General features: G+C 39.1%; 1 pseudogene; it reads left to right on the top strand.

The window, feature by feature from the left end:
* LOC129397514 (syncytin-1-like) overlaps nt 1–24882 on the top strand; it is a 36519-nt pseudogene extending 11637 nt beyond the window's left edge.
* The last annotated feature ends 3062 nt before the right edge of the window (nt 24883–27944 follow it).

Raw genomic sequence — 27944 nt, 5'->3', positions numbered from 1 at the left:
TATAATTTATTTCTATGATAAAGAGTATGTTTAATCATATGTTAGGGATATCATAAGGATCATTGCTGTATTTCAAAACATTTTCCCAAAATTATGTTTTAATGTTCACAACCCAATTTATATAGAGTTTCATTCATACTATAGATCAAGTTATGCATTATTTTCAAAATATAAATTTACAGAATACATGTTATATTACAAGTTTTATTAATATATGTTTATCTTTCATTAACATGAACTCCATGGTATTATCAATGTATCATCTGTTCAAAATTGTTTTAAAAATCAGCATATCTATGTGTCTATATCAATATCATCTATATCTGTATATCTCTAGCTATCTAATCTCTCTATACTTTGATTTTGTAATTATTTATAGTTGAGTATTAGTATGGTCTATAGGTAAATATTTTGATACATTAACTTCCTCTTGTTCATTGGTTATTGCAATTTTCCTTTAGTAATATGCTTACACAATACATGTAAGCAACAGTATATATCTAGAGGTTTTTTTCCCCTGAAGTGTGTGCTAAAAATCACATGCAAATAAATAGCAAAAAAATGTCAGGTTCAAAAAGAACATTACCATGTTGAAGACATTGAGAACTGCTGCAAAAAAGAAATCACCTATCCCTTAATTTTCAACCATTTTTCATCTGAATACTATTTCAGAGTTTCACAAGCAATAGCCTATGGAATCCACAGAGAATTCTGGTTCAGATGTTTGTTACCAGGGATATATTGTTATCATAAATTGACTTTAATATTATTGATATGCTAAGTACCTAATCTGGTTAGAATCATGATTTTGAGTTTTAATAATATAATTTTAAGGTTGATTTTTACTCTTCACTATATGAAAATATAGTAAAATGTGAGGTATTTGAATCAAGTTTTAAAAATCATAGGATTACACTTTTCAGAATGTAAAATGTCAAATCATTAAAATACAGAAGTTGTGATAATGTAACAACATAAATTATTAATATTTTGTCTACTCAAAAAAACAGTTGCTGAGCTTAGAATTTATAAACAGGACATAAAAACATTTTAAGGTAAAATCAATGATTTCTTGAAGCTCAGTTTATGAATGATATTTTGTATTAAAGAGATCTCACAGCTATCAATTTTGGTAGACCTGCTGTTTCACAGGTACTGATTTTATTTTATTTGAGAGATACTTTATAAATTCACCAGATACTGTTTATAGCAATGCTTTGAGGATATTAACCCTCCCTTGTTGAAGACTTTATAGTAACTTCAACTCAGGCAGTATCTTAGAAAGCAGAATGCATATTTTTCTTAAAAACAACCACCTTTTATGGTCATTTGACCCATAACTGGGGTGAAATCTCAGAATGCTTCAGGATTACAAGTATAAATATTCACCCAGGAGGATAAGGCTTAAACTCCAAAATAATTGCAAATATTATCATATTTAGCTCCATAATGTTAAGTATCATCTAAAAGCATATAATCTCAAAAGTTTTGTTTTCACTAGGACCTCTCTCTTCAGATCCAGCTATGTGCTCATCATCTTTACTTGTATTTTACTAAGTGTGCCAAATTTCTCAAACAGAACATGTCCAGAACCAAACTACTTATTTTCTCCACCAAACCTGTTCCTCCTTTAATCTTTCTAATCTCAGTATATGGAAACTCCCTTCTTCCAGTTGGCAAAGGGAGAAAAACACTTATATACATCCTTGGCTCCTTTTCTTTCATACCTAACCATTAAAGGGTATGGTTTAATGGTTTAATGGTTTAATAAAGGTATGCTAAAGGTAGCATACCCTGTCTACATTCTGTTCAAAATAAATCCACAATCACACCATTCAGCACTAACACTCCTACAATTCTACTACTTGTCACTGGCATTTATTGTTTGAATTGTTATTCAAAAATTTCCGTGTGGCTTAAAAAATCTTGATGTTGCACAAATAAAAGACCAAACATGTTTAAAAGCTATTTTGAATACTACCTTTGATGGGGTTATGCATATATATAACAGTGGTTATTAGTAGGATGTGAAAAACATGATCGGTGTGTTTTATAAATCATATAATTCTATATTGAGCAGGACTCTCAGAATCAGAATATTAGGGTTCAAAGCAACTGTATTCAGACTTCAGTGAAGTGCTAAATGAAGAGATATATTTAGCTTCACACAAAAAGCAGTATTTTGTAACATCGCTAAGAGAGTATTCTCTGAGGACTGCAATCACCAATGGCTGCAAGCCTGGAACTCCGGAGTTGAGTATAGAGTTGGACCAGCTTAAGTCTCTGCCCCAAACAGATAAATTGAAGTAAAAGCATGGAGGCATAGAAGTGGCCAAAGTTATAACTTGGGGTAGGGTACAATCTTCTACACCTATCCAAATGATTGTACTTTCCTTAAAATTTTCAACACAGGTTAAAATGAGTGTAAGAGAGATTGTCAAAATGCGGAAATTTGCTACTAGGATATTTAGAAACTATATATCATATGAGCTTTGAATTTGGTTAGGGCATAATGATACAGAATTGATACCTAATGCTACCAAATCTTGAAGTAAATATGTCAATCGGCTTTATCTAAAATAATGTGGTGTCACAGACTGCTCCAAATTTATGTGGTACACAAAAATCCACCCAATTTCTTGCCTGAAGAGACAAACTTTGAAATGCTGATTTATACACAAAAAGTTCCCCATGGCTTCAGGCTGATTCTCAGGCTTAAAATTGCACTGTGCTCAATTTTGTCTATTTTCTTATCCTACTTCCTACATTCCCTTGCTGTTCCCTCCCAGAAGTACTTCCTTCATAAATCACTTATACCTAAATGCTTGACTCATAATCTGCTTCTGGGAGAACAAGATCCAAGAAGCATCACCTTGATTCTTTTAGAGGTGATGGCCACACCACTTTTGATTTGATCTATGCTTCCAATTGCATTTATTGGACATGACCTTGACTTGTTTGGCCCCCAGTACTTGTATTAAATTGATCTTTTATTGAAGTTGGAGAGCACTTTTATTTTCCAACCAAGTTCTAGATTTTTCTGAGCTTTCTATATTATCTTCCAATTTTTGTTTTCAAAAAAAATTTTCTGTTTTCCTCTGAGTTTGTTCTTTTTAAGAAAATTATTAAAAAATTATTCTTTCTCAAATGCAGCTAGTAGGAGCCAGCTGATGCATTCAACAAGATCATTAGCTGTATTTCATATTTCCCAGTTTATTATAGGTGATACTTTTAACAAATGTTTGACCATTACATAAGACATGTCTCTGCTTTTTTCAATATCCTTTAATAAGGTTTAATCTAAATTTTTGGTCTTTTATAACAGTTACTTTGTCCCCTACTAACCTTACACTCAATGCTACACATTTTAAATTTTTGCTGTGAAAATATCCCACTTCTGGATATTAATGTTGTCACTGACATCTGTATTCCTAATAATGCGTTGTAAAAAAAACACTGCAAAGCTCAGTAGCATGCAATAAGAGGCTTTTATTTCTCACTTACATCTCTGCGGTTTGGTTAGGATATAAATGTGAAAGTTAAGCTCAGCTTGGTTGGCCCTAGGCCGTGGGTTTCCAACTTAATCATTCTTCGGTGACCAATGGACTTTCTGGGGCATGATCCTTTCATGATAGTGGCACATGCACTGAACACAAGCTCAAATACATGTGCACATTTCAATCCTCTGCCAAATCCTGTCTACTGTCATGCCATTGGCCAAGCAAGTCATACAACAATACCAAATATGTTACCTCTTGTAGGAGGAAATGCAAAATACAATGACACAGGGCTTAGAGGAAGAATGCAGTAAATAAATGGGAAAAATAACTTTGTCTAACATAGAAGACTACATTGCTAACATATCTTCAAGTAAAAATGATAGAAACTGGATGATAATTCAGTCCCTTGGACTCCAGAACTCTCTCAATAGAATTACAAAATTGATCCTGTTCCAGAAAGACATCTTGCCTATGTCTATGCCAGCTACGGATGGCCGTGGAAGACAGTGAACAAGGGCTATTCTTCCAGACAGCAAAGGTGGAAGTTTCCAGATTGACTGTCCAAATAATTCACTATGCCACCAGGGCAAAGAGTCTCTGCATTTCTGTCCATTAATGTGTGCTGTGGTCAATGGGCTTTATGTATTCTGTTCATTCCTTCCTATTTCCCCAATGTGAGCTATTACTGACATGATTATTAACATGGAATAGTGTAAAAATTGTAAGAAGATGAATGTACATTTAACCAAATACCACTAGGCCATAAAGAGGCTCAGGAAGAAGTTTGACAAAGAAAACTGAGTATTTCTGAGCACTTTAGACATAAGAATATAGATATAGATGTTTAAAATTTTGAATTGTCTCCTTTTTGGGAGAAATAGCTTGGTTTTATAATAGCTCAGGTACTTCTAAGGGCTAATATATCTTCCAGTGGATTCTGCATACCTTAGTAACTTCACAAACTTTCATATGTTTATGAGGTCTGTAAGATGTCGACTAGACAGAGTTGAGTATAGCTCTCTCAGTGACATCCATTCTATCCTAATACATTAGTTCTATGATCTGAGTAGAGTTAATACCACTGTCAATTTCAGGATTGGATCCTTATTGGTCTATATCAATTAAGTTAATTGCAACCCACTTTATCTCATTGCTAAATTCAGAATAGTTGTTTAATCTATGTGGTCTATTAGAAAAAAATTTAGGAGTCTTGTTCAAAGGCTATGGGTAGAGGTACATTCTTTTCCTGGTAGCAGATGAGAAAACATTTAAATCCAGATTGTTTCAGGAACCCCAGATGAAGAAAATGTTAATATGGGAAGAACACAAAGTCAACATCATCAGAGAGAATTGAAGGTGGACCTCAGATCAAACTTTGTGTGAAACCTGACCTTTACCAAGTCTTTTTAGTTAGAAAAATCAGTATATACCTTTTATTGTTTAAGGTATTTTAAAAATTTATTTGTATTTCAAAACAACTCAAAACAGTACACACACAAATATGATTACAAATAAATACTTATGTTTTATGAGTTATAAAAATAAAACTGTTTCTATTTGTGAAGTAGTCCAGTACATCAAGGCAATGTAGAAACAATACCAAGAGGAGGAAAAAATAATGTGCAGTGGGTAATCACATGAAATACAGAAAGAAAGTCCAACACTATGTTTTAAATTCATGGATAGGCTAAAATCTCAAGTGAAAAGCTGACTACATAATATATTTATTTGTGTCCTGAGAGATGTAGCCTCTGAGCAATGTTAGTAAATTGTGATGAGATGTTGATATGGAAAGAAGAAGTGAATAGCAAATTCAGTCACACATCAGGTGACCAATAATTGTGAGGCATGGGGAAATATCAGAGAAGGTTTGTAGAGACCTTATATCTCCATTATACATGAGGCAGACTCTCTACTGAGTCATAAATCAGGGCCACTTGGCAGCTGGGAGGAGAGGCAGAGCAAGATGACAGAATAGAATACTCCACCAATAGTCCCCCACGTCTCTGCCACAAGAACACCAATTTACAACTATCTACACAGAACACACACACACACACACACACACACACACATCCCTTTATAAGAACCAAAAACCAGGTGAGGCCTAATAGTACCTGATTTATCTTTGTATTGCTCAAAACGGCTCTGAAGAGATATAAAAAACAGGCTTGAATCACTGACACCATCCCTTTTCCACCCCTGGCAGTGGCCACATGGTGCAGAAAGTGTCTCTGGACACTGAGAACATAGCAATTGTGAGGAAATGAATTCAATGTATCCTGTTAGACCAGAAAGGAACACTGGATCAAACTCAGCTGATGCCTGTCCATGGAGGGAGAATTTAAACCAGCCCCAGACAGAGGGGAATTTCCAATCCCAGTGATCTGAACTTGCTGCAAATCTCCTCACTGTGGGCTACAGTGCTCTGTGTCCCTGAAGGAACTTTAAAGGCAGTCTAGGTCATAAGGACTCTAACTCTTAAATGAGTCCCAGTGCTGAACTAGGCTGAAAGACAGTGGACTGTAGGGGCAGGTGACATACTGAGACACCAACCAGGGCAGCTAAGAGAGTGCTAGCATCACCTCTCCCCTAACCTAGGGCTGTACAGCTCACAGCTCCAAAAAAGACCCCTTCCTTCCACTTGAAGAGTGGAGAAGGAAGAGTGGGGTGGACTCTTTCTTGCATCTTGGATCCCCGCTCAGCCACAGCAGAATAGGGCAGTGGCAAAAGTTGTGATGCCCCCATTCCAGGCCCTAGCCCCCAGATGACATTCCTAGACACACCCTGGGCCAGAAGGGAATCCACTGCCTTAAAGAAAAGGACTCAGTCCTGGCAGCATTCATCACCTACTAACTGAAGAGTCTTGTGGGTATGAATAGCTAGCAGCTATATGCAAATACTATGCTGAGTGCCTTGGGTGAGCCTCTGAGGCTCAGCACATTACCAGCTATGGTGGTCATGGGGCAAAACTCCTTCTGCTTGAGAAAAGCCCAGGGTAAGGTAAAGGAGACTTTGTCTTGCACCTTAGGTACCAGCACGGCCACAGAAGGATTGAACACCAAGCAGGCTCCTAGGGTCCCTGATTCCAGGACTTGACTTTTGGTTAGCATTTCTGGAGCTGCTCTGGGCCAGAGGGGAGTTTACTGCCCTGAAGAGTGGGTCCCAAGCCAGGCAGCATTCACTACAAGCTGACTTAAGAGCCGTTGGGTCTTCAGGCCTCAAGGAAATATTGACAGTAGTCTGGTAGTACTCCTCATGACCTGTACTGGCAGTGGCTATGGAGTAAGGCTCCTCTGCCTTTGGAAAAAGGAGGGAAGGGTGTGAAGGACTGTTTCTTGTGGTTTGAGTGCCAGCTCAGATGCAGCACGATAGAACACCAGATAGACTCCTAAGATTTTTGGCCCTAGTCACTAACTCCCAGACAGAATTTCTGGACCCACCTGGAGCCTGGGGCACCTCACTGCCCTGAAGGCAATGACACAGCCCTGGCAGGCTTTGCCACTGGTTGATTGTAGAGCCCCAGGGCCCTGAGAAAACATAGGCAGTAACCAGGTAATGGTTACTTCGGACCTCGGGTGAGAACTAGTGCTGTGCTACCTTTAGGTCTGACTCAGCTCAGTTATACTGGTGGTGCCCACAAATGGACTTGTGTCACTCCATCCCAGCTTTAGGTGGCTCAGAACAAAGAGAGAGAGAGAGAGAGACTTTGCTTGGGAGAAAGTAAGGGAAGAGAATAAGAGTCTCTGCATGGTAATCCAGAGAATTCTCCTGGACTTTGTCCAAGACCATAAAGGCAATACCTCTACAAAGGTGCAAAAACCACAGCATGATTGGGCTTGGGGTGTCCTCTAGAACAGACACAGATTAGATCACAACACCCAATTCCTTTCAAATACTGGAAAAGCATTCCCAAGAATGAGTACAAATAAGCTCAGACTGTGAAAGGCGAAAACTTCAATGCCCAGACAGCAAAGAACATATACTAGCATCAACACCATCCAGGAAAATATGACCTCATCAGTGAACTAAATAAGACACTAGAGACCAATTTGGGAAAATCAGAGATTTGTCGTCTTTCAGATGGATAATTTAAAACAACTGTGTTGAGGAAACTCAAAGAAATTCAAGATAATACAGAAAAGAAATTCAGAATTCTGTCAGATAAACTTATCAAAGAGATTGAAATAATTTTAAAAACTCAAAAAGAAATTCTGGAGCTGAAAAATACAATTGGCATACCAAACAATGCATCAGAGTCTTTTAATAACAGCGTTGATGAAGTAGAAGAAAGAATTAGTGAGCTTGAAGACAGGCTATTCAAAAATACGCAGTCAAAGAAAACAAAAGAAAGAATTAAAAAAAGTAAGCATGCCAACAGGATCTAGAAAATAGTTTAAAAGGGGAAATCTAAGAGTTATTGGCCTTCAAGAGGGTAGAGAAAGACATGGGCTAGAAAGTTTATTCAAAGGGATAATATTAGAGGACTTCCCAAACCGAAAGAAAGATATGGATATCCAAGTACAAGGTTATAGAAGATTTAAACAAAGAAGACTAACCTCAAGGAATTTAATAATTAAATTACCAAGGGTCAAGGATAAAGAAAGGGTCCTAAAAGTACTATGAGACAAGATAAAAATAATATTCAATGGAGCTCTAATACATCTGGCAGCAGATGTATCATCAGAAACCTTACCTGCCAGGAGAGAGTGGCATGACATATTTAAAGTGCTGAAAGAAAAATATCTTTTACCCTAAAATAATATATCTGGTGAAAATATCCTTCAAACGTGAAGAAAAAATAAAGACACTCCCAGACTAACAAAAGCTGAGGGGTTTTTTCAACACCAGACGTATCCTACAAGAAATGCTAAAGGGAGTGCTTCAATCAGAAAGCAAAGGATGTTCATGAGCCATATGTAATCACCTGAAGGTACAAAATGCACTGTCAATAGTAAGTACACTGAAAAGCACAGAATATTAGAACACTCTAAATGTGGTGTGTAAACTACTCTTATCCTAAATAGAAAGACTAAACAATAAACCATTCAAAAATAATAACTTCAACAACTTTTCAAGACATAGTAACTACAATAAAATTAAATAAAAGAACAAAAAGATTAAAAGCAGGGGGATGAAGTTAAGGTATAAAATTTTTATTTGCTTTGTTTTTGCTTGTTTATGGTTTGTTTGTTTATGCAAACAGTGTTAAGCTGTAACCAGGTTAAATTAATGAGTTATAAGGTAATATTTGCAAGCCTTATGGTAGCCTCAAACCAAAATCATGGAGACACAAAAAATAAAAAGCAAGAAACTAGATCATAGCACCAGAGAAAATCACCTTCACTAGAAGAAGACAGGAAGGAAAGACAAAAGGAAGAGAAGACCACAAAACAACCAGAAAACAAGTAACAAAATGGCAGGAATAAATCCTTACTTATCAATACTAATATTAAACGTTAATGGACTAACTCTTCAGTCAAAAGACACAGACTTGATGAATAGATGAAGAAAACCACTGACCTGTTGCATACAAGAAACATTTCACCTATAAAAACATATATAGACTGAAAATAAAGGGATGGAAAAAGGTATTTCAAGCCGGTGGAAACCAAAAAAGAGCAGGAGTCACTATACTTACATCAGACAAAATAGATTTCAAAGCAAAAGCTATAAGAGACAAAGAAGGTCACTATAGAATGATAAAAGGGTTGATTTAGCAAGATAATTTAACAATTTTAAATATATATGCACCCAACACTAGAACACCCAGATATATAAATCAAATATAATTAGAGCTAAAGAGAGAGATAAGACCCAATACAGTAATAGCTCTAGATTTCAAATTCCACATACAGTATTGGACAGATATCCCAGACAGAAAATCAACAAAAAACATCAGACTTAATCTGCACTATAGACTGACTGGGTCTAACATTTATTTACAGAACTTTTCATCCAAGAGCTACAGAATACACACTCTTTTCTTTAGCACATGGAGAATTCTCAAGGATAGACCATATGTTAGTTCACAAAACAAGTTTTAAAACATTTATTAAAAACTTGAAATAATATCAAGTATCTTCTCCAACCACAATGGAATAAAACTAGTTAATATCATGAGGAATTTTGGGAGCTATACTAATACATGGAAATAAAACAATATGCTCCAGAATGACCAGTGGGTCAATGAAGAAATTAAGAAGGAAATTGAAAAATTTATTGAAATAAATAATAATGGAAAACAAAACATTAAAACCTATGGGATATGGCAAAGCAGTACTAAGGGAAGTTTATAGCTATAAATGTCTATATCAAAAAAGAGGAAAACCTTTAAATGAACAATCTAATGACACATCTTAGGGAACTAGAAAAGCAAGAGCAAGTCAAACTCAAAATTAGTAGAACAAAGAAATAATAAAGATCAGAGCAGAAATAAATTAAATTTGAATGAAAAAATACAAAAGATCAATGAAACAAATATTTGGTTTTTTGAAAAGTTAAACAAAATTGACAAAACTTTAGCCACACTAACAAAAAAGAGAGAAGATCCAAATAAAAATAAATCAGAAAAAATGAAATCAGAAAAAAGAAGGCATGACAACTGATACTGCAGAAATTAAAAGGATAATTTGTGGCTATTATAAGCTACTATATCCAATAAATTAGAAAATCTAGAAGAAATGGACAAATTCCTGGATACATACAACCTACCAAGATTGAACCACAAAGAAATGTAATCCTGAACAGACCATGAACAAGTAATAAGATCAAAGTCATACCTGACGTATTCACTGATGAATTCTACCAAATATTTAAAGAGGAATTAACACCAATCCTCCTCAAACTATTCTGAAAAATCGAGGCAGGAATACTTCCAACCTATTCTACAAGGATAGTATTACCCTGATACCAAAACCAGACAAAGACATAGCAACAGAAGAAAACTACAGGCCACGCTGGGCACCAAAACCAGACAAAGACACATCAATGAAAGAAAACTACAGGCCAGGTTGGGTGCAGTGGCTCATGCCTGTAATCCCAGCACTTTAGAAGGTTGAGATGGGGGGATCACTTGAAGCCAGGCTTTCGAGAGCAGCCTGGCCAACACAGCAAAAACTCATCTCTACTAAAAATACAAAAAATATTAGCCAGGTTTGGTGGTAGGTGCCTGTAATCCCACCTACTTGGGAGACTGAGGCAGGAGAGTCACTTGAACCCAGGAGGCTGGGGTTGCAATGAGCAGAGCTCTCACTGCTACACTTCAGCCTGGACAACAGAGCAAGACTCTGTCTCAAAACATAGCAAAACAAAAATCTACAGGCCAATATCTCTGATGAATGTTGATGCAAAAATCCTCAACAAAATATTATCAAACCAAATACAACAATACATTAGGAAGATCATTCATCATGACCAAATGGTATTTATCCCTGGGATGCAAGGATGGCTCAACATATGTAAATAAATGTGATACATAATATCAACAAAATGAAGAATAGAAATCATATGATAATTTCAATTGATGCTGAAAAAGCATTTGATGTAATTTGACTTTCCTTCATGATAAAAACCCTAAAAAAATTGGAGATAGAAGGAATATACCTCAACATAATAAAACCCTTATGCAACAGACCCACAACTAGTATAATACTGAATGGGGAAAAACTGAAAGCCTTTCCTCTAAGATCTGGAACACAACAAAGATGCCCCCTCTCACCACTGTTATTCAACATAGTACTGGAAGTCCTAGCTAGAACAATTAGACAAAAGAAAGATATACAGAATATCCAAATTGGAATGGAAGAAGTCAAATTATCCTTGTTTGTAGATATGATCTTATGTTTGGAAAGAAAGACCCCACAAGAAAATTATTAGAGCTAATAAATAAATTCAGTAAAGTTGTAGGATACAAAATCAACACACAAAAATCAGTAGCATTTCCATATGCCATCAATGAACAATCTGAACAAGAAATAAAAAGGTAATCCCATTTACAATAACCATACATAAAATTAAATACCTAGGAATTAACTTAATCAAAGAAATTGAAAGATCTCTATAATGAAAATTATAAAACATTGATGAAAGAAATTGAGGATAGTAAAAAAATGGAAAAATATTCCATGTTCATGGATTGAAAGAATCAATATTAGGAAAATGCTCATACTACCCAAAGCAATTTACAGATTCAATGTAATCCTTTTTAAAATATCAATGATATTCTTTTTATAAATAGAAAAAAATCTTTAAATTTATGTGGAATTACAAAAGATTCAGAATAGCCAAAGCTATCCTAAGCAAAAGGAACAACAACAACAACAACAACAACAACAACAACAACAACAACAACAAGAAACTGGAGGAATCACATTATGTGACTTCAAATTATACTACAGAGCTATAGTAACCAAAACAGTATGGTACTGGAATCTAAACAAACACATAAACCAATAGAACAGGCTAGAGAACCTAGAAGCAAATCCATACACCTATAGTGAACTCATTTTCTACAATGATGTCAATAACATACACTGGGTGAAGGACGGTCTCTTCAATAAGTGGTGCTGGAAAAAATGGATATCCATGTGCAGAATCATGAAATTAGACCCCATGTCTCATCATATACAAAAATCAAATCAAAATGGATTAAGGACATCAAACTATGAAACTACTACAGAAAAACTTTTGGGAAAATCTACAGGATATTGGTCTGGGCAAAAATTTCTTAAAAAATGTACCAAAAACATAGGCAACCAAAGCAAAATGGACAAACGGGATCACATCAAGTCATAATACTTCTGCACAGCAAATAATACAATCAACAAATTGAAGAGACAACCCATAGAATGGGACAAAATATTTCCTAACTACCCATCTGACAAGGGATTAGTAACCAGAGTATATGAGGAACTGAAATAACTCCCTAGGAAAAAAATCTAATAATCCCATCAAAAAATAGGCAAAATATTTTAATAGTTTTTAAGAGAAGACATACAAATTACAAACGGGCATATAAAAAGGTGTTCAACATCATTGATCGCCAGAGAAATCCAAATCAAAACTATAATGAAATATCATCTCATCCCAGTGAAAATGGCTTGTATCCAAAAGGCAGGCAATAAAAATGCTGGTGAGGATGTGGATGTGTTCACTGTTTTTGGGAACATAAATTAGTAAAACCAATATGGAGAAGAGTTTGGAGGTTCCTCAGAAAACTAAAAATCGAGCTACTATGTGATTTAGCAATCTCACTGCTGGGTATATACCCTAAAGAAAGGAAATCAGTATATTGAAGAGATATCTGCACTCATGTTTGTTGCAGCACTGTTTTCAACAACTAAGATTTGGAAGCAACCTCAGTGTCCATCAACAGATGAACGGATAAAGAAAATGTGATACATATACACAATGGACTACTATTTAGCAATAAAATGAGTAAGACTCTGTTATTTGCAACAACATGGATGGAACTGGAGATCATTATGTTAAGTGAAATAAGCCAGGCACAGAAAGACAAACATCTGTTCTCACTTATTGGTGAGATCTAAAAATCAAAAGAACTGTACTCATGAACATGGAGAGTAGAAGTTATGGTTACCAGAGCCTGGGAAGGACAGTAGGTGGGGAGGCCTACAGTGGTGGTGGGGATGGCTAATGGGTACACAAACATATTGGTAGTTAGAAAGAATGAATAAGATCTGCTATTTGATAGCACAATAGGGTGACTATAGTCAATCATAACTTAATTGTACATTTTAAAATAACTTAAAGATAAATTGGATTGTTTATAACTCAAAATATAAATGCCTGAGTGGATGGATACCCCATTCTCCATGATGTGCTTATTTCACATTGTATACCTATATCACAACATCTCAGGTACCCCATAAATATATACTCCCACTATGTACCCACAAAAATTTTTGGAGAAAGTTAACAAACCGTCAGCTGGTTACAGACATACATTGTTAAGTATAATTTATTATTAGAAAAAATTAATAATTGGAAATAAATTAGTTTTTCCCATTGTCTAATTGCTATGCGGCAACTAGTACATAATTTTTGTGATGTAATTTGATGTGTTACTAGTTATTCAGTCATTGAAGCAACATACTATTTTTCATTAATATTTAGTAGATTGAGTTCAAGTCTGAGCAGAGTCAACCCTTGAAATGTATTGCAGGTATTATACATTCCTTATCATACACTTCTGCTTCCAAATTTTTAACTGATGATAAATTTGTGTAACTCACAAATCATTAACATAGAATTTGAATGTAGTACAGGTGAGCATCTCTAAATCAGAAAATCTGAAATTCAGCCTCTTCAAGTCTGAAACTTTTTGAACATTGATATGACATCACAAGTGGAAAAATTCATACCTGACCTTATGTGACTGTCACAGTCAAAATGCAGTCAAAAGTTTGTTTCAGGAACAAAATTATTTGAAATATTGTATAAAATTACCTTCAGGTGATGTATTTTATCTAAAGTATATATGATAAATAAAAGGGTTTTGTTTTTGGACTTGGATTTCATCCCCAAGATATCACATTATGGACTATATATGCAAATATTTCAAAATCTGAAAAAAATCCAAAATCTAGAATCTGATCTCAAATATTTTATATAAGAAATACTCAACCTGTACTTATAGTTAGCATAATTGCCAAAGGCAAATGAGATAATTAAATATGGGGCTTACTTATTTTAGCAGTTTATGTATTTTCTTAGGTTTTTTTTAATTAAAAATATTTTTCCAGTTGCAAGATTTACATAAAGGGAAACAAAATAATTTAAATGTATCAACTCTAATCACAGATCTTTTCAAGTTAATTAATTTTATGTTATAAGAAGCTGTTGCTATAGTTTGGTGTAAGTCATCTTACCTTTGCTATAACATGATTGAAAATATAATTTTTTAATCCTGACACAACCTATGCCTGTATATTATTGCAGGGACCAATCAGTGCTTTGTTACTTAATCACAGTGCTAAATATGATGTTAGATTGCTTTCTTAATAGCCATGTTGTTGTATCTAAATAGCTTCCTTGTAAAAATTTCTGCTTCTGCTTTAAAAACAAGCTTTATTGGACTTCTGACATGACAATTAATTAATAAGAAGAATAATAACTATAACTTGGTGTCCTAGATTCAAAATCACAGGCCAAAAATATCAGGCATGTAAAATAGTGACTTAGTGTTTTTAGGGAAACTACCTAATTTTAGTCAATTCTGGGTAAACCTGGTCATTTCAGATTTATATTTTGTCACCTTAGTGTATTTTCCTTTAGTTCCTACACCCAGATAGGTTTTTAAGGTCTGTTGGTCTAAGATAGCTTTATGGCATTATGCTGGCAAGAAGTTTAATTATTAGCCATTCATACAACTCCAGTTAGCATGCATTGAGATACTTCTGTTCACTACCAGCCTCTGGGTATACGGCCCAGATGGACTTGGTTGTTTCCCTTGCCATAATTGTGAGATGCCTCTATGCTATAAGCACTTTCTTCCTTTTAACTTACTTCCTATACTTTCCTCCAAAAACTGGGGAAGTTTGATTGTTCTCTTAAACTACTCTGTGCCCCCAGGGTATTCAGTGGGACAACCCCTCCTCCTCCTGTCCTCAGCTTTTCAAACAGCTTTTCCAGGAGGCACTTTGCTTTACTGCTTCCTGTGATAATAACACTGGGACCACAGTGAAACTGCTGCTTCCCAAACGTCCAGAGGTGAAGCAGGCACTCATTCCCTTTAATCTCAGGTTTCTAAAGACTTTGATTGACCACTGACACTTTCCTTGCCCTCTAAATTCTTTGCCTCCTCAATCTTGATGTAAGAAACATTCTCTCAGGTGAGATACACTGGTACAGTAAGCATTCTTCCAAACCTGTCTGTCTGATATCAGGTTGTGATTTTATTAGTTTACTTTGCAGTCCAATAATGTGATGTCTTTGCTTGGTCAACTACACCAAGTTTTCCCTAGGACAATATTTACCACAGCATGAATGGTGAATGGGGAATTGTTAGGAATAAAGCAATAGGTGCTTTTAAAAAGATCTGGTGCCTAGTGATTCCTGTGGCAAGGCACTGTGCTACTGCATTTGTTCCCTTACTTACTCTTCACAACCACACTATGTACACTTAGTGTTCACAGTAATTAGTTTTGTAGATTTCTGCTTCCTCTATCAAACTTTTAACCTTACAAATGTAGGAAGGTTTAATTTATTTACCTTTGGACCTCAGAATCTTACACCCAGGTCTGGCAATTTGAAGATGCAAAATACGTGTTAAATGAGCAAAAAACTACCAAAGTTAGCTCTCAAGACTAAAAATTGGATGTTAATACCAACAGAGCTTATGAGCATTTGTTTAAGAACAATGACTAGGACATATTTTTTTTTCATATAAGGTAAAAAGGAAAAGGTTTATTTTTTAATTGGAAAAAGAGGGAAAAACAGATAACCTGCTATTAGTTTATGCTGCATTAATTTACAACTCTCTCTGAGTTTCAGTTTGATGTTAAAACATTTACATATTAGGATTATATGTGTGTATTGTTTCCCTCACTAGATGAAAATGTATTAAATCTTTAACTAAACTCCATTAAAAACACTATTAGACACTTGAGAATACATAAATATCAATTGGGGATATGTCTTGTCCTTTCCATTGTAGTGTCTTCTGATTTATTCAAAGCAGAATTTTAATTCAGTTACAAGTAGATGCTATAACTACATTATTCTAATGAGGTTAATAAGAAATGGATTTCAGCAGAATACTGAAAATACTAAAAGTGATGTCTGCTAGTGACTTTTGAGAGTATGTTATCCAGCATGATCTGAAACACCCAGTAGGACTTGCTGAGAAATTCCTCTGAATGTAATGACAAAACTGTTACTAAATGCCAGCACTCCTGGCTTTTTCCAGGACCTACTCTTCTATACCAGAAGCTTTCAAACTTTTTTTCTCTTTCTAGGGAGAAGATCACATTTAAAAACAGGTAAAATTATACTGGTTTGGGTTGAAAAGGAAAAGAGAGGGCTGTTTTCAGATTGAGGAGGCTCAAAATGTCCTATGACACCCACTGAATCACTTCTGAAAGGCCACATTTTGAAAACTCCTCTTGACTAAAGCCATTCCTTATGAAGGAGAATGAAATGGCAAGTTTGTGGAATTCACTGGGACAAATAGATAACATAAGCTACTTTAACTGTTATTTCCCATAATTTCAGTCATGAAATATATTCTGGAGCCTCTCAATGGTAGGAGGAAATGAATGAAGTAAAGAAAATAACGTTCTTTTAATTTCTGTTAATGATATAACCAGGAGTGGAGTTCATTACCAGCTAATTGGCAATTTTTGAGAAAAAATAGTTTTTGCAAATTTTGATATTTCCTCTACTGATTGCTTTAACCATGATGAGAGACGGGACTAGCTGGATTTCCTAGGCCGACTAAGAATCCCAAAGCCTAGCTGGGAAGGTGACCGCATCCACCTTTAAACACGGGGCTTGCAACTTAGCTCACACCTGACCAATCAGGGAGTAAAGAGAGCTCACTAAAATGCTAATTAGGCAAAAACAGGAGGTAAAGAAATAGCCAATCATCTATTGCCTGAGAACACAGTGGGACAATGATCGGGATATAAAACCAGACATTCGAGCCAGCAACGGCTACCCTCTTTGGGTCCCCTCCCTTTGTGTGGGAGCTCTGTTTTCACTCTATTAAACCTTGCAACTGCGCTCTCTTCTGGTCTGTGCTTGTAATGGTTTGAGCTGAGCTTTCAATTGCTGTCTACCACTGCTGTTTGCCACCATTGCAGACCCGCTGCTGACTTCCATCCCTCCGGATCTGGCAGGGTGTCCGCTGTGCTCCTGATCCAGTGAGGCGCCCATTGCCACTCCCTATAGGGCTAAAGGCTTGCCATTGTTCCTGCATGGCTAAGTGCCCAGGTTTGTCCTAATCGAGCTGAACACTAGTCACTGGGTTCCTCGGTTCTCTTCTGTGACCCACAGCTTCTAATAGAGCTATAACACTCACTGCATGGCCAAGATTCCATTCCTTGGAATCCATGAAGCCAAAAACCCCAGGTCAGAGAACACTAGGCTTGCAGCCATCTTGGAAGCAGCCCGCCACCATCTTGGGACCTCTGGGAGCAAGGACGCCCCCCCCCGCCCCCCCGCTGCTGGTAACATTTTGGCAACCATGAAGCGACCTCCAAAGCAGTGAGTAATGTTGGACCACTTTTGCTTGCTATTCTGTCCTAACCTTCCTTGGAATTGGAGGAAAATACTGGGCACCTGTTGGCCCATTATAAACAATTAGCATGGCTGCCAGACTTAAGACTCAGGTGTGTGGCTATCTGTGGAAGGGCTTTCTAACAACCCCCAACCCTTCTGGGTTGGGGATGTTGGTCTGCCTGAAGCCAGCTTCCACTTTCAATTTTCTTGGGGAAGCTGAGGGCTGACTAGAGGCAGAAAGCTGTTGTCCTGAACTCCCGGCATTAGCCGGTTGAGATCATGGAGCAGCCAGAAGTCTCTACTCAACAGTCGCCCATGCGTGCACCCCTACCTTTCCTTCTGACCCATACCTCCTGGGTCCGATCACGACTTTCTTGAAAGTGTAGCCCCAAAATTCTCCTTACTTCTGAATCTACTTCTGTGATCCCTGCCTCCTAGGTACTAATGGTTCAGACTTTCATTTCCTCCAGCAAGTTGTATCTCCAAGGGGATCTAAGGAAGCTCTATGCTGAATCCTTAGGCATCTAGGCTATAAACCCAGAGAGTCTTATCCCTGGTGTCCCTCCTGATTTAGGTATACAGCTCTCGACATGGGCAGTTATGTGGGACCCATTCCCCACCACCTTGCCAGGGCCCCAAGTTTGTAATGGCTAAGAGAAAGAGGAGAGAGAGAGAGAGACAGAGGAGAGAAAGAGAGAGGGAGGAGAGAGATGGAGGACAGAGACAGAGAGACAGAGGAGAGAGAGAGATGGAAGAGAGAGATAGAGAGATGGAGGAGAGAGAGATGGAGGAGAGAGAGAGAGATGGGAGAGAGACGGAAGAGAGATGGAGGAGAGAGAGATGGAGGAGAGAGAGAGATGGAGGAGAGAGAGAGATGGAGGAGAGAGAGAGAGATGGAGGAGAGAGAGAGAGATGGAGGAGAGAGAGAGAGATGGAGGTGACAGAGAGAGGTAGAAGAGAGAGAGAGATGGAGGAGACAGAGAGAGAGAGAGATGGAGGAGAGAGACAGAGGAGAGAGAGAGAGATGGAGGAGAGAGAGAATGGAGGAGAGAGAGAGAGATGGAGGAGAGAGATGGAGGACAGAGAGATGGAGGACAGAGAGATGGAGGAGAGAGAGAGAGATGGAGGAGAGAGAGAGATGGAGGGGAGAGAGAGAGATGGAGGGGAGAGAGAGAGATGGAGGGGAGAGAGAGAGAGATGGAGGAGAGAGAGAGAGACAAAGAGGGAGTCAAGGAGAAAAAGAAAGAGAAAGAAATAGAAAAAAAACAAAACAAAACAAAAGAGTGTGCCCTATTCCTTTAAAAGCCAGGGTAAATTTAAAACCTGTAATTGATAATTGATAATAGAAGATCTTCTGCATGACCCTATAACACTCCAATACTACCTTGTTGTCAGTGTAAACAAGGGCGTAGCCTGAAAACACCGAGACCACTGACAACCTGTAGCCTTCCTATCAAAAATCCTTAACCCAGTAACCCACGGATGTCCCAAATGCATTCAATCTGTAGCAGCAACTGCTTTGGTAAAAGAAGAAAGTAGAAAAGTAACTTTTAGAGGAAACCTCATTGTGAGCACACCTCAACAGTTCAGAATTATTCTAAGTCAAAAAAGCAAAAAGGTAGCTTACAGACTCAAAAATCTTAAAGTATGGGACTATTCTGTTAGAAAAAGGTAATTTAACGCTAACCACTGATAATTCTCTTAACCCAGCAGATTTCCTTACAGGGAACTTAAATCTTAATTACCATACAAAGCCCCAACCAGACCTAGGAGGAACTCCCTTCAGGACAGGAGATAGATGTTCCTCCTAGGTGATTGAGGAAAAAACCACAATGGGTATTCAGTAATTGATAGGGAGACTCTTGCGGAAGCAAAGTTAGAAAAATTGCCTAATTGGTCTCCTCAAAGGAGCGAGCTGTTTGCACTCAGCCAAGCCTAAAATACCTACAGAATCAAAAAAGACTATCTCAATCCTGACTCAAAAGGTTACCTACAGCCTCTCTGAAATGAATTTGCATAAGAACTGTTGTTTATGGGAATGCATCTTGATGGGGCAGCTGGGGTTGTTATGAAATACTCAGGAACCCAGCCCAGCTCTAGGACTCACCCCTGAGCACAAAGGCAATATTGGGCATGCTGGTAAAGGACCACTAGAATCCAGCAGCCCAGACCCCTTTCTTTGTGGTAAAGAAAGGTGGGAAAAGAGGTGCAGGACTGCTACATTGGTGAGCATAACTAATCTGATAAGCAGAGGTCCATGGGTGTTTACACACCCTGGAAAGGAATAAGCATTAGGGCCATAGAGGACGCTGTATGACTAATGCTCATCGGAAAATGACTGGGGGTGCTGGCATCCCTATGTTCTTTTTTCAGATGAGAAATATTCCCCCCAAGGCAAAAGTGCCCCTAAGATGTATTCTGGAGAATTGGGACCAATTTGACCCTCAGACGCTAAGAAAAAAATGACTCATATACTTCTGCAGTACCGCCTGGCCATGATATTCTCTTCGAGGGGGAGAAACCTGGACTCCTGAGGGAAGTATAAATTATAACACCATCTTACAGCTAGACCTCTTTTGTAAAAGAAGGCAAATGGAGTGAAGTGCCATATGTACAAACTTTCTTTTCATTAAGAGACAACTCTGAATTATGTAAAAGGTGTGATTTGTGCCCTACAGGAAGCCCTCAGAGTATACCTCCCTACCCTGGTGTCTCCCCAATCCTTCCCCCACTAATAAGGACCCCCCCTTTCAACCCAAACGGTCCAAAAGGAGATAGACAAAGGCATAAACAGTGAAACAAAGAATGCCAATTTTCCCCGATTATGCCCCCTCCAAGCAGTGGGAGGAGGAGAATTTGGCCCAGCCAGAGTGCATGCACCTTTTTCTCTCTCAGACTTAAAGCAAATTAAAATAGACCTAGGTAAATTCTCAGATAAACCTGATGGCTATATTGATATTTTACAAGGGTTAGGATAATCCTTTGATCTGACATGGAGAGATATAATGTTACTGGTAAATCAGACACTAACACCAAATAAGAAGTGCCGCCATAACCGCAGCCCAAGAGTTTGGTGATCTCTGGTATCTCAGTCAGGTCAACGATAGGATGACAACAGAGGAAAGAATGATTCCTCAAAGGCCAGCAGGCAGTTCCCAGTGTAGACCCTCACTGGGACACAGAATCAGAACATGGAGATAGGTGCTGCAGACATTTGCTAACTTGCATGCTAGAAGGACTAAGGAAAACTAGGAAGAAGCCTATGAATTATTCAATGATGTCCAGCATAACACAGGGAAAGGAAGAAAATCTTACTGCCTTTCTGGAGAGACTAAGGGAGGCATTGAGGAAACATACCTCCCTGTCACCTGACTCTACTGAAGGCCAACTAATCTTAAAGGATAAGTTTATCACTCAGTCAGCTGCAGACATTAGAAAAAAACTTCAAAAGTCCGCCTTAGGCCTGGAGCAAAACTTAGAAACCCTATTGAATTTGGCAACCTTGGTTTTTTATAATAGAGCTCAAGAGGAGCAGGTGGAATGAGACAAACAGGATTTAAAAAAAAGCCACCACTTTAATCATGGCCCTCAGGGAAGCAGACTTCGGAGGCTCTGGAAAAGGGAAAAGCTGGGCAAGTTGAACGCCTAATAGGGCTTGCTTCCAGTGTGGTCTACAAGGACACTTTAAAAAAGATTGTCCAAGTAGAAATAAGTTGCCCCCTCATCCATGCCCCTTATGTCAAGGGAATCACTGGAAGACCCACTTCCCTAGAGGATGAAGGTCCTCTGAGTCAGAAGCCACTAATCAGATGATCCAGCAGCAGGACTGAGGGTGCCTGGGGCAAGCACCAGCCCATGCCAACACCCTCACAGATCCTCATGTATGCTTGACCATTGAGGGCCAGGAGGTTAATTGTCTCCGGGACACTGGTGCAGCCTTCTCAGTCTTACTCTCCTGTCCTGGACAACTGTCCTCCAGATCTGTCACTATCTGAGGGGTCCTAGGACAGCCAGTCACTAGATACTTCTCCCAGCCACTAAGTTGTGACTGGGGAACTTTACTCTTTTCACATGCTTTTCTAATTATGCCTGAAAGCCCCACTCCCTTGTTAGGGAGAGACATTCTAGTAAAAGCAGGGGCCATTATACACGTGAACACAGGAGAAGGAACACCCGTTTGTTGTCCCCTGCTTGAGGAAGGAATTAATCCTGAAGTCTGGGCAACAGAAGGACAATATGGATGAGCAAAGAATGCTTGCCCTGTTCAAGTTAAACTAAAGGATTCCACCTTCTTTCCCTACCAAAGGCAGTACTCCCTTAGCCCTGAGGCCCAACAAGGACTCCAAAATATTGTTAAGGACCTAAAAGCCCAAGGCCTAGTAAAACCATGCAATAGCCCCTGCAATACTCCAATATTAGGAGTACAGAAACCCAACAGACAGTGGAGATTGGTGCAAGATCTCAGGATTATCAATGAGGCCATTGTCCCTCTATACCCAGCTCTACCTAACCCTTATAGCCTGCTTTTCCAAATACCAGAGGAAGCAGAGTGGTTTACAGTCCTGGACCTTAAGGATGCTTTTTCTGCATCCCTGTACACCCTGACTATCAATTCTTGTTTGCCTTTGAAGATCCTTGGAACCCAGGTGAGTTGAAACATCTCAAATCACCTGGACTATTTTACCCCAAGGGTTCAGGGATAGCCCCCATCTATTTGGCCAGGCATTAGCCCAAGACTTGAGCCAGTTCTCATACCTGGATACTCTTGTCCTTCAGTATGTGGATGATTTACTTTTAGCCACCCATTCAGAAACCTTGTGCCTCAAGCCACCCAAGCACTCTTGAATTTCCTCGCTACCCATGGCTACAAGGTTTCTAAACCAAAGGCTGAGCTCTGCTCACAGCAGGTTAAATACTTAGGGCTAAAATTATCCAAAGGCACTAGGGACCTCATTGAGGAATGTATCCAGCCTATACTGGCTTATCCTCAACCCTAAACCCTAAAGCAACTAAGAGGGTTCCTTGGCATAACAAGTTTCTGATGAATATGGATTCCTAGGTACAGTGAAATAGCCAGCCTATTATATACACTAATTAAGGAAACTCAGAAAGCCAATACCCACTTAGTAAGATGGACATCTGAAGCAGAAGCAGATTTCCGGGCCCTAAAGAAGGCCCTAACCTAAGCCCCAGTGTTAAACTTGCCAACAGGGCAAGAGTTTTCTTTATATGTCACAGAAAAGAACAGGAATAGCTCTAAGAGTCCTTACACAGGTCCAAGGGACGAGCTTGCAACCCATGGCATACCTGAGTAAGGAAATTGATGTAGCGGCAAAGGGTTGGCCTCATTGTTTATGGGTAGTGGTGGCAGTAGCAGTCTTAGTATCTGAAGCAGTTAAAATATTACAGGGAAGAGATCTGACTGTGTGGACATCTCACGACGTGAATGGCATACTTACTGCTAAAGGAGACTTGTGTCAGACAACCGTGAGGAAAGTAACTAAAATCGTAAATCCCCATAGCCCTCCCTTATCATATTTTTCTCTTTACCATTCTCTTACCCACTTTCACTCTCACTTCACTCACTCCATGCTGCTGTACGACCAGTAGCTCCCCTTACCACAAGTTTCTTGGAGAATGCAGCTTCCTGGAAATATTGATTCCCCATCATATAGGAGTTTATCTAAGGGAAATCACACCTTCACTGCCCACACCCATATGCCCCACAACTGCTATAACGCTGCCACTCTTTGCATGCATGCAAATACTAAATATTGTTCATGGAAAATGATTAATCCTTGTTGTCCTGGAGGACTTGGAGCCACTGTCTGTTGGACTTACTTCACTCCTACCAGTATGTCTGATGGGGGTGGAGTTCAAGATCAGGCAAGAGAAAAACACGTAAAGGAAGTAATCTCCCAACTGACCCGGGTACATAGCACCCCTAGACCCTACAAAGGACTAGATCTCTCAAAACTACATGAAACCCTCGGTATCCATACTCGCCTGGTAAGCCTATTTAATACCACCCTCACTGGGCTCCATGAGGTCTCGGCCCAAAACCCTACTAATGTTGGATGTGCCTCCCCCTGCAATTCAGGCCATACATTTCAATCCCTGTACCTGAACAATGGAACAACTTCAGCACAGAAATAAACATCACTTCCGTTTTAGTAGGACCTCTTGTTTCCAATCTGGAAATAACCCATACCTCAAAACCTCACCTGTGTAAAATTTAGCAATAGACACAACCAACTCCCAATGCATCAGGTGGGTAACTCCTCCCACACGAATAGTCTGCCTGCCCTCAGGAGTACTTTTTGTCTGTGGTACCTCAGCCTATCGTTTGAATGGCTCTTCAGAATCTATGTGCTTCCTCTCATTCTTAGTGCCCCCTATGACCATCTACACTGAACAAGATTTATACAATTATGTCATACCTAAGCCCCACAACAAAAGAGTACCCATTCTTCCTTTTGTTATCGGAGCAAGAGTGCTAGGCGGACTAGGTTCTGGCATTGGTGGTATCATAACCTCTACTCAGTCCTACTACAAACTATCTCAAGAACTAAATGGTGACATGGAACAGGTTGCCAACTCCCTCGTCACCTTGCAAGATCAACTTAATTCCCTAGCAGCAATAGTCCTTCAAAATCAAAGAGCTTTAGACTTGCTAACTGCTGAAAGAGAGGGAACCTGTTTATTTTTAGGGGAAGAATGCTGTTATTATGTTAATCAATCTGGAATTGTCGCCCAGAAAGTTAAAGAAATTCAAGATTGAATACAACATAGAGCAGAGGAGCTTCAAAACACTGGACCCTGGGGCCTCCTCAGCCAATGGATGCCCTGGATTCTCCCCTTCTTAGGACCTCTAGCAGCTATAATATTGTTACAACTCTTTGGATCCTGTATATTTAACCTCCTTGTTAAGTTTGTCTCTTCCAGAATTGAAGCTGTAAAGCTACAAATAGTTCCTCAAATGGAGCCCCAGATGCAGCCCATGACTAAAATCTACTGCAGATCCCTGGACTGGCCTGCTAGCCCATGCTCCAACGTTAATGACATTGAAGGCACCCCTCCCAAGGAAATCTCAACTGCACAACCCCTACTATGCCCCAATTCAGCAGGAAGCAGTTAGAGTGGTCATCAGCCAATCTCCCCAACAGCACTTGGGGTTTCCTGTTGAGATGGGGGACTGAGAGACAGGACTAGCTGAATTTCCTTAGCTCACACCTGACCAATCAGGGAGTAAAGAGAGCTCACTAAAAATGCTCATTAGGCAAAAACAGGAGGTAAAGAAATAGCCAATCATCTATCGCCTGAGAGCACAGTGGGAGGGACAATGATCAGGATATAAACCCAGGCATTCGAGCCGGCAATGGCTACCCTCTTTGGGTCTCCTCCGTTTGTATAGGAGCTCTGTTTTCACTCTTGCAACTGCACTCTTTTCTGGTCTGTGTTTGTTATGGTTTGAGCTGAGCTTTTGATCGCTGTCCACCACTGCTGTTTGCTGCCGTCGCAGGCCCGCTGCTGACTTCCATCCCTCTGGATCCGGCAGGGTGTCCGCTGTGCTCCTGATCCAGTGAGGCACCCATTGCCACTCCCAATTGGGCTAAAGGCTTGCCATTGTTCCTGCATGGCTAAGTGCCTGGGTTCATCCTAATCAAGCTGAACACTAGTCACTGGGTTCCACGGTTCTCTTCCATGACCCACGGCTTCTAATAGAGCTATAACACTCACCACATGGCCAAAGATTCCCTTCCTTGGAATCCATGAGGTCAAGAACCCCAGGTCAGAGAACATGAGGCTTATCACCATCCTGGAAGTGGCCCACCACCATCTTGGGAGCTCTGGGTGCAAGGACCAACCCCCTATCCCACTGCCCCGGTAACAATGACATGTGCTATTATTTACACTGTGGCAGCTTTGATTCATCAGTGAGAATTATTTTTGGCATTTAGGTACATGAAAACCACCTCTACTCCATGCATTCAAAAACTGACAATTATTTCTGAAAGAATGTAACATTGTAGTGGGGTATGTGTGTGCGTGTGTTTTACTATGAATATTAGGTTGGTGCAAAAGTAATTGCGGTTTTTGCCATTACATTCAGTGGCGAAAACCACAATTACTTTTGCACCAACCCAATAGTAATCCTGGGTAATAACTCTTGGAATAGGGGAGAATGAGGTCAGCAGATGAACTAAGGGGCATGAGATCATTTATTAGGCCTTAGACTCAGATTTAAATCATAAACATAGATATCTGAACCAAATGAATCTTAATTATATTAATAATCAATATTAATAATATTAGCATTAATGATAATTGATAATACTAAAAAAAACCCACTGACTTTGGGCACCTTTATAGGTAAGCTTGTGCTGCTCTTTCTCTTCCACGCTTTCCTGCCATTAAACTTTATGTATGAAGCTGAAGTCAAGGAGAAAAACTTACCCCTTTTATTCTAATACATTGTGGGGAGAAGAAAGATGTCACCGAAAAGAAATGAAGCCTTCAGACATATGTAATAAGTAATTTGAGGGGAACGTGGCAGATGACCTTTACCCTATTCACATTTCAGACTCTTGGAAGACACGGTATTTTGAGTCTCCCTGCCAATACCTCTTACCCCAATTCAACTGAAGGAGTGTCTGCACCAAATTTTTTGGCTTTGAACCATGGGTAGGCAGGGAGGAAAAAGGAGTGTAATGTTACCAAATTTCTCTGGAGTATTGTTAAGTGTGAGAAGGGAGTAGACTTAGATGCTTGCAAGCTGTTCTTTAGGCCTTCCAGGGCAAAGAGTGAGGTGACTCCGTTGCAGAGGCTGTAAAACGGTTCAGTAGCGAGCCTTGGTCTAGAGCGGAACTGAACCTGAGTCAGGCACAGAACAACTTCAGGCTCTGTACACGTTTAGGAAGAACACATTGTCGATTAAACCAGCTCCTGCCTGGGCCATGGATATGAGCAGAGCAAGATGAGCACAGGTGGAAAAGCTGTTACTTCAAATATATATATTTTTTCATTTTCATTGTTTCTGTCTTCTGGTACTCCAATAATTTGGTAGTTACACATTTTGGAATTGTTCTACAGTTCTTGTATATTTTTCCTTTATATTTCAGTTTGGGAAGTTTCTATTCATCTATCTTCAAGCTCAGTGGTACTTTTCTGGTGAACCCATCAAAAGCACTCTTCATTTGTTACTATGTTTTTTATTTCTAGTTTTACTTTTGATTCTTTCTTAGTATTTTCCTTTCTCAGCCTTTGTAACTCATCTGTTCTTGCAAGTTGTCTGATTTTTCCATTACAGTCCTTAGCATTTAATCATACTTTTTTTTTTTTTTTTTTTTGAGACGCAGTCTGGCTCTGTCGCCCAGGCTGGAGTGCAGTGGCGCAATCTTGGCTCACTGCAAGCTCCACCTCCTGGGTTCACGCCAGTCTCCTGCCTCAGCCTCCAGAGCAGCTGGGACTACACCTGCCCGCCACCACGCCCGGCTAATTTTTTGTATTTTAAATAGAGACGAGGTTTCACTGTGTTAGCCAGGGTGGTCTGGATCTCCTGACCTCGTGATCCACCCACCTCGGCCTCCCAAAGTGCTGGGATTACAGGCGTGAGCCACTGCGCCCGGCCACTCATACTTATTTTAAATGTCAGATTTGATAGAGCCAATATCTTTGCCATATATAAATCTACTTTTGATTTTTGCTTTGCCCCTTCACATTTTTTTTTCTTGCCTTTAGCGTGCTCTGCAGTTTTGTTGCAAGCCAGTTATGATGTATCAGGTAATAGGAACTGTGGCAAATAGGTGTTTAGTGTCAGGTTTTATGCTAGAAGTTGGGCTGTTTTAACGGTTCCTGTAGTTTTAGGTATCAGAGGTCTCAGTTTCCTCTAGTGACTTTTTTGTTTTCTTAATTTCTCTTGTAATTTTTTTGAGATTCTCTTGGAGTCTGAGCCTTCTGGCTCTTTCAGCTGTAATCTACTGATATTATACTGGGTCCGTGTTGTGGTGATAAGGTGTAGGGGGAGAAGAAGTCTAGAATTCTCTGATTAAGACTCGTTATTTTAGTGGGTCTGTGACCTTACAACTGTTTCACAGTTTGATTTCCCCTCCCCTTAGGCAATACAGGACATTCTAGAGTGGCTATAGTTGGCTAATTTCCTTTCCTCCATGTCAGCTAAGGCTCTGGTGAATTTTTCTT

This window comes from Pan paniscus, chromosome 2 (assembly GCF_029289425.2).
Source record: "Pan paniscus chromosome 2, NHGRI_mPanPan1-v2.0_pri, whole genome shotgun sequence".
NCBI lineage: Eukaryota > Metazoa > Chordata > Mammalia > Primates > Hominidae > Pan > Pan paniscus.
The sequence above is the reverse complement of the archived record's forward strand: the minus strand, read 5'-3'. Positions and strand labels throughout refer to the sequence as shown.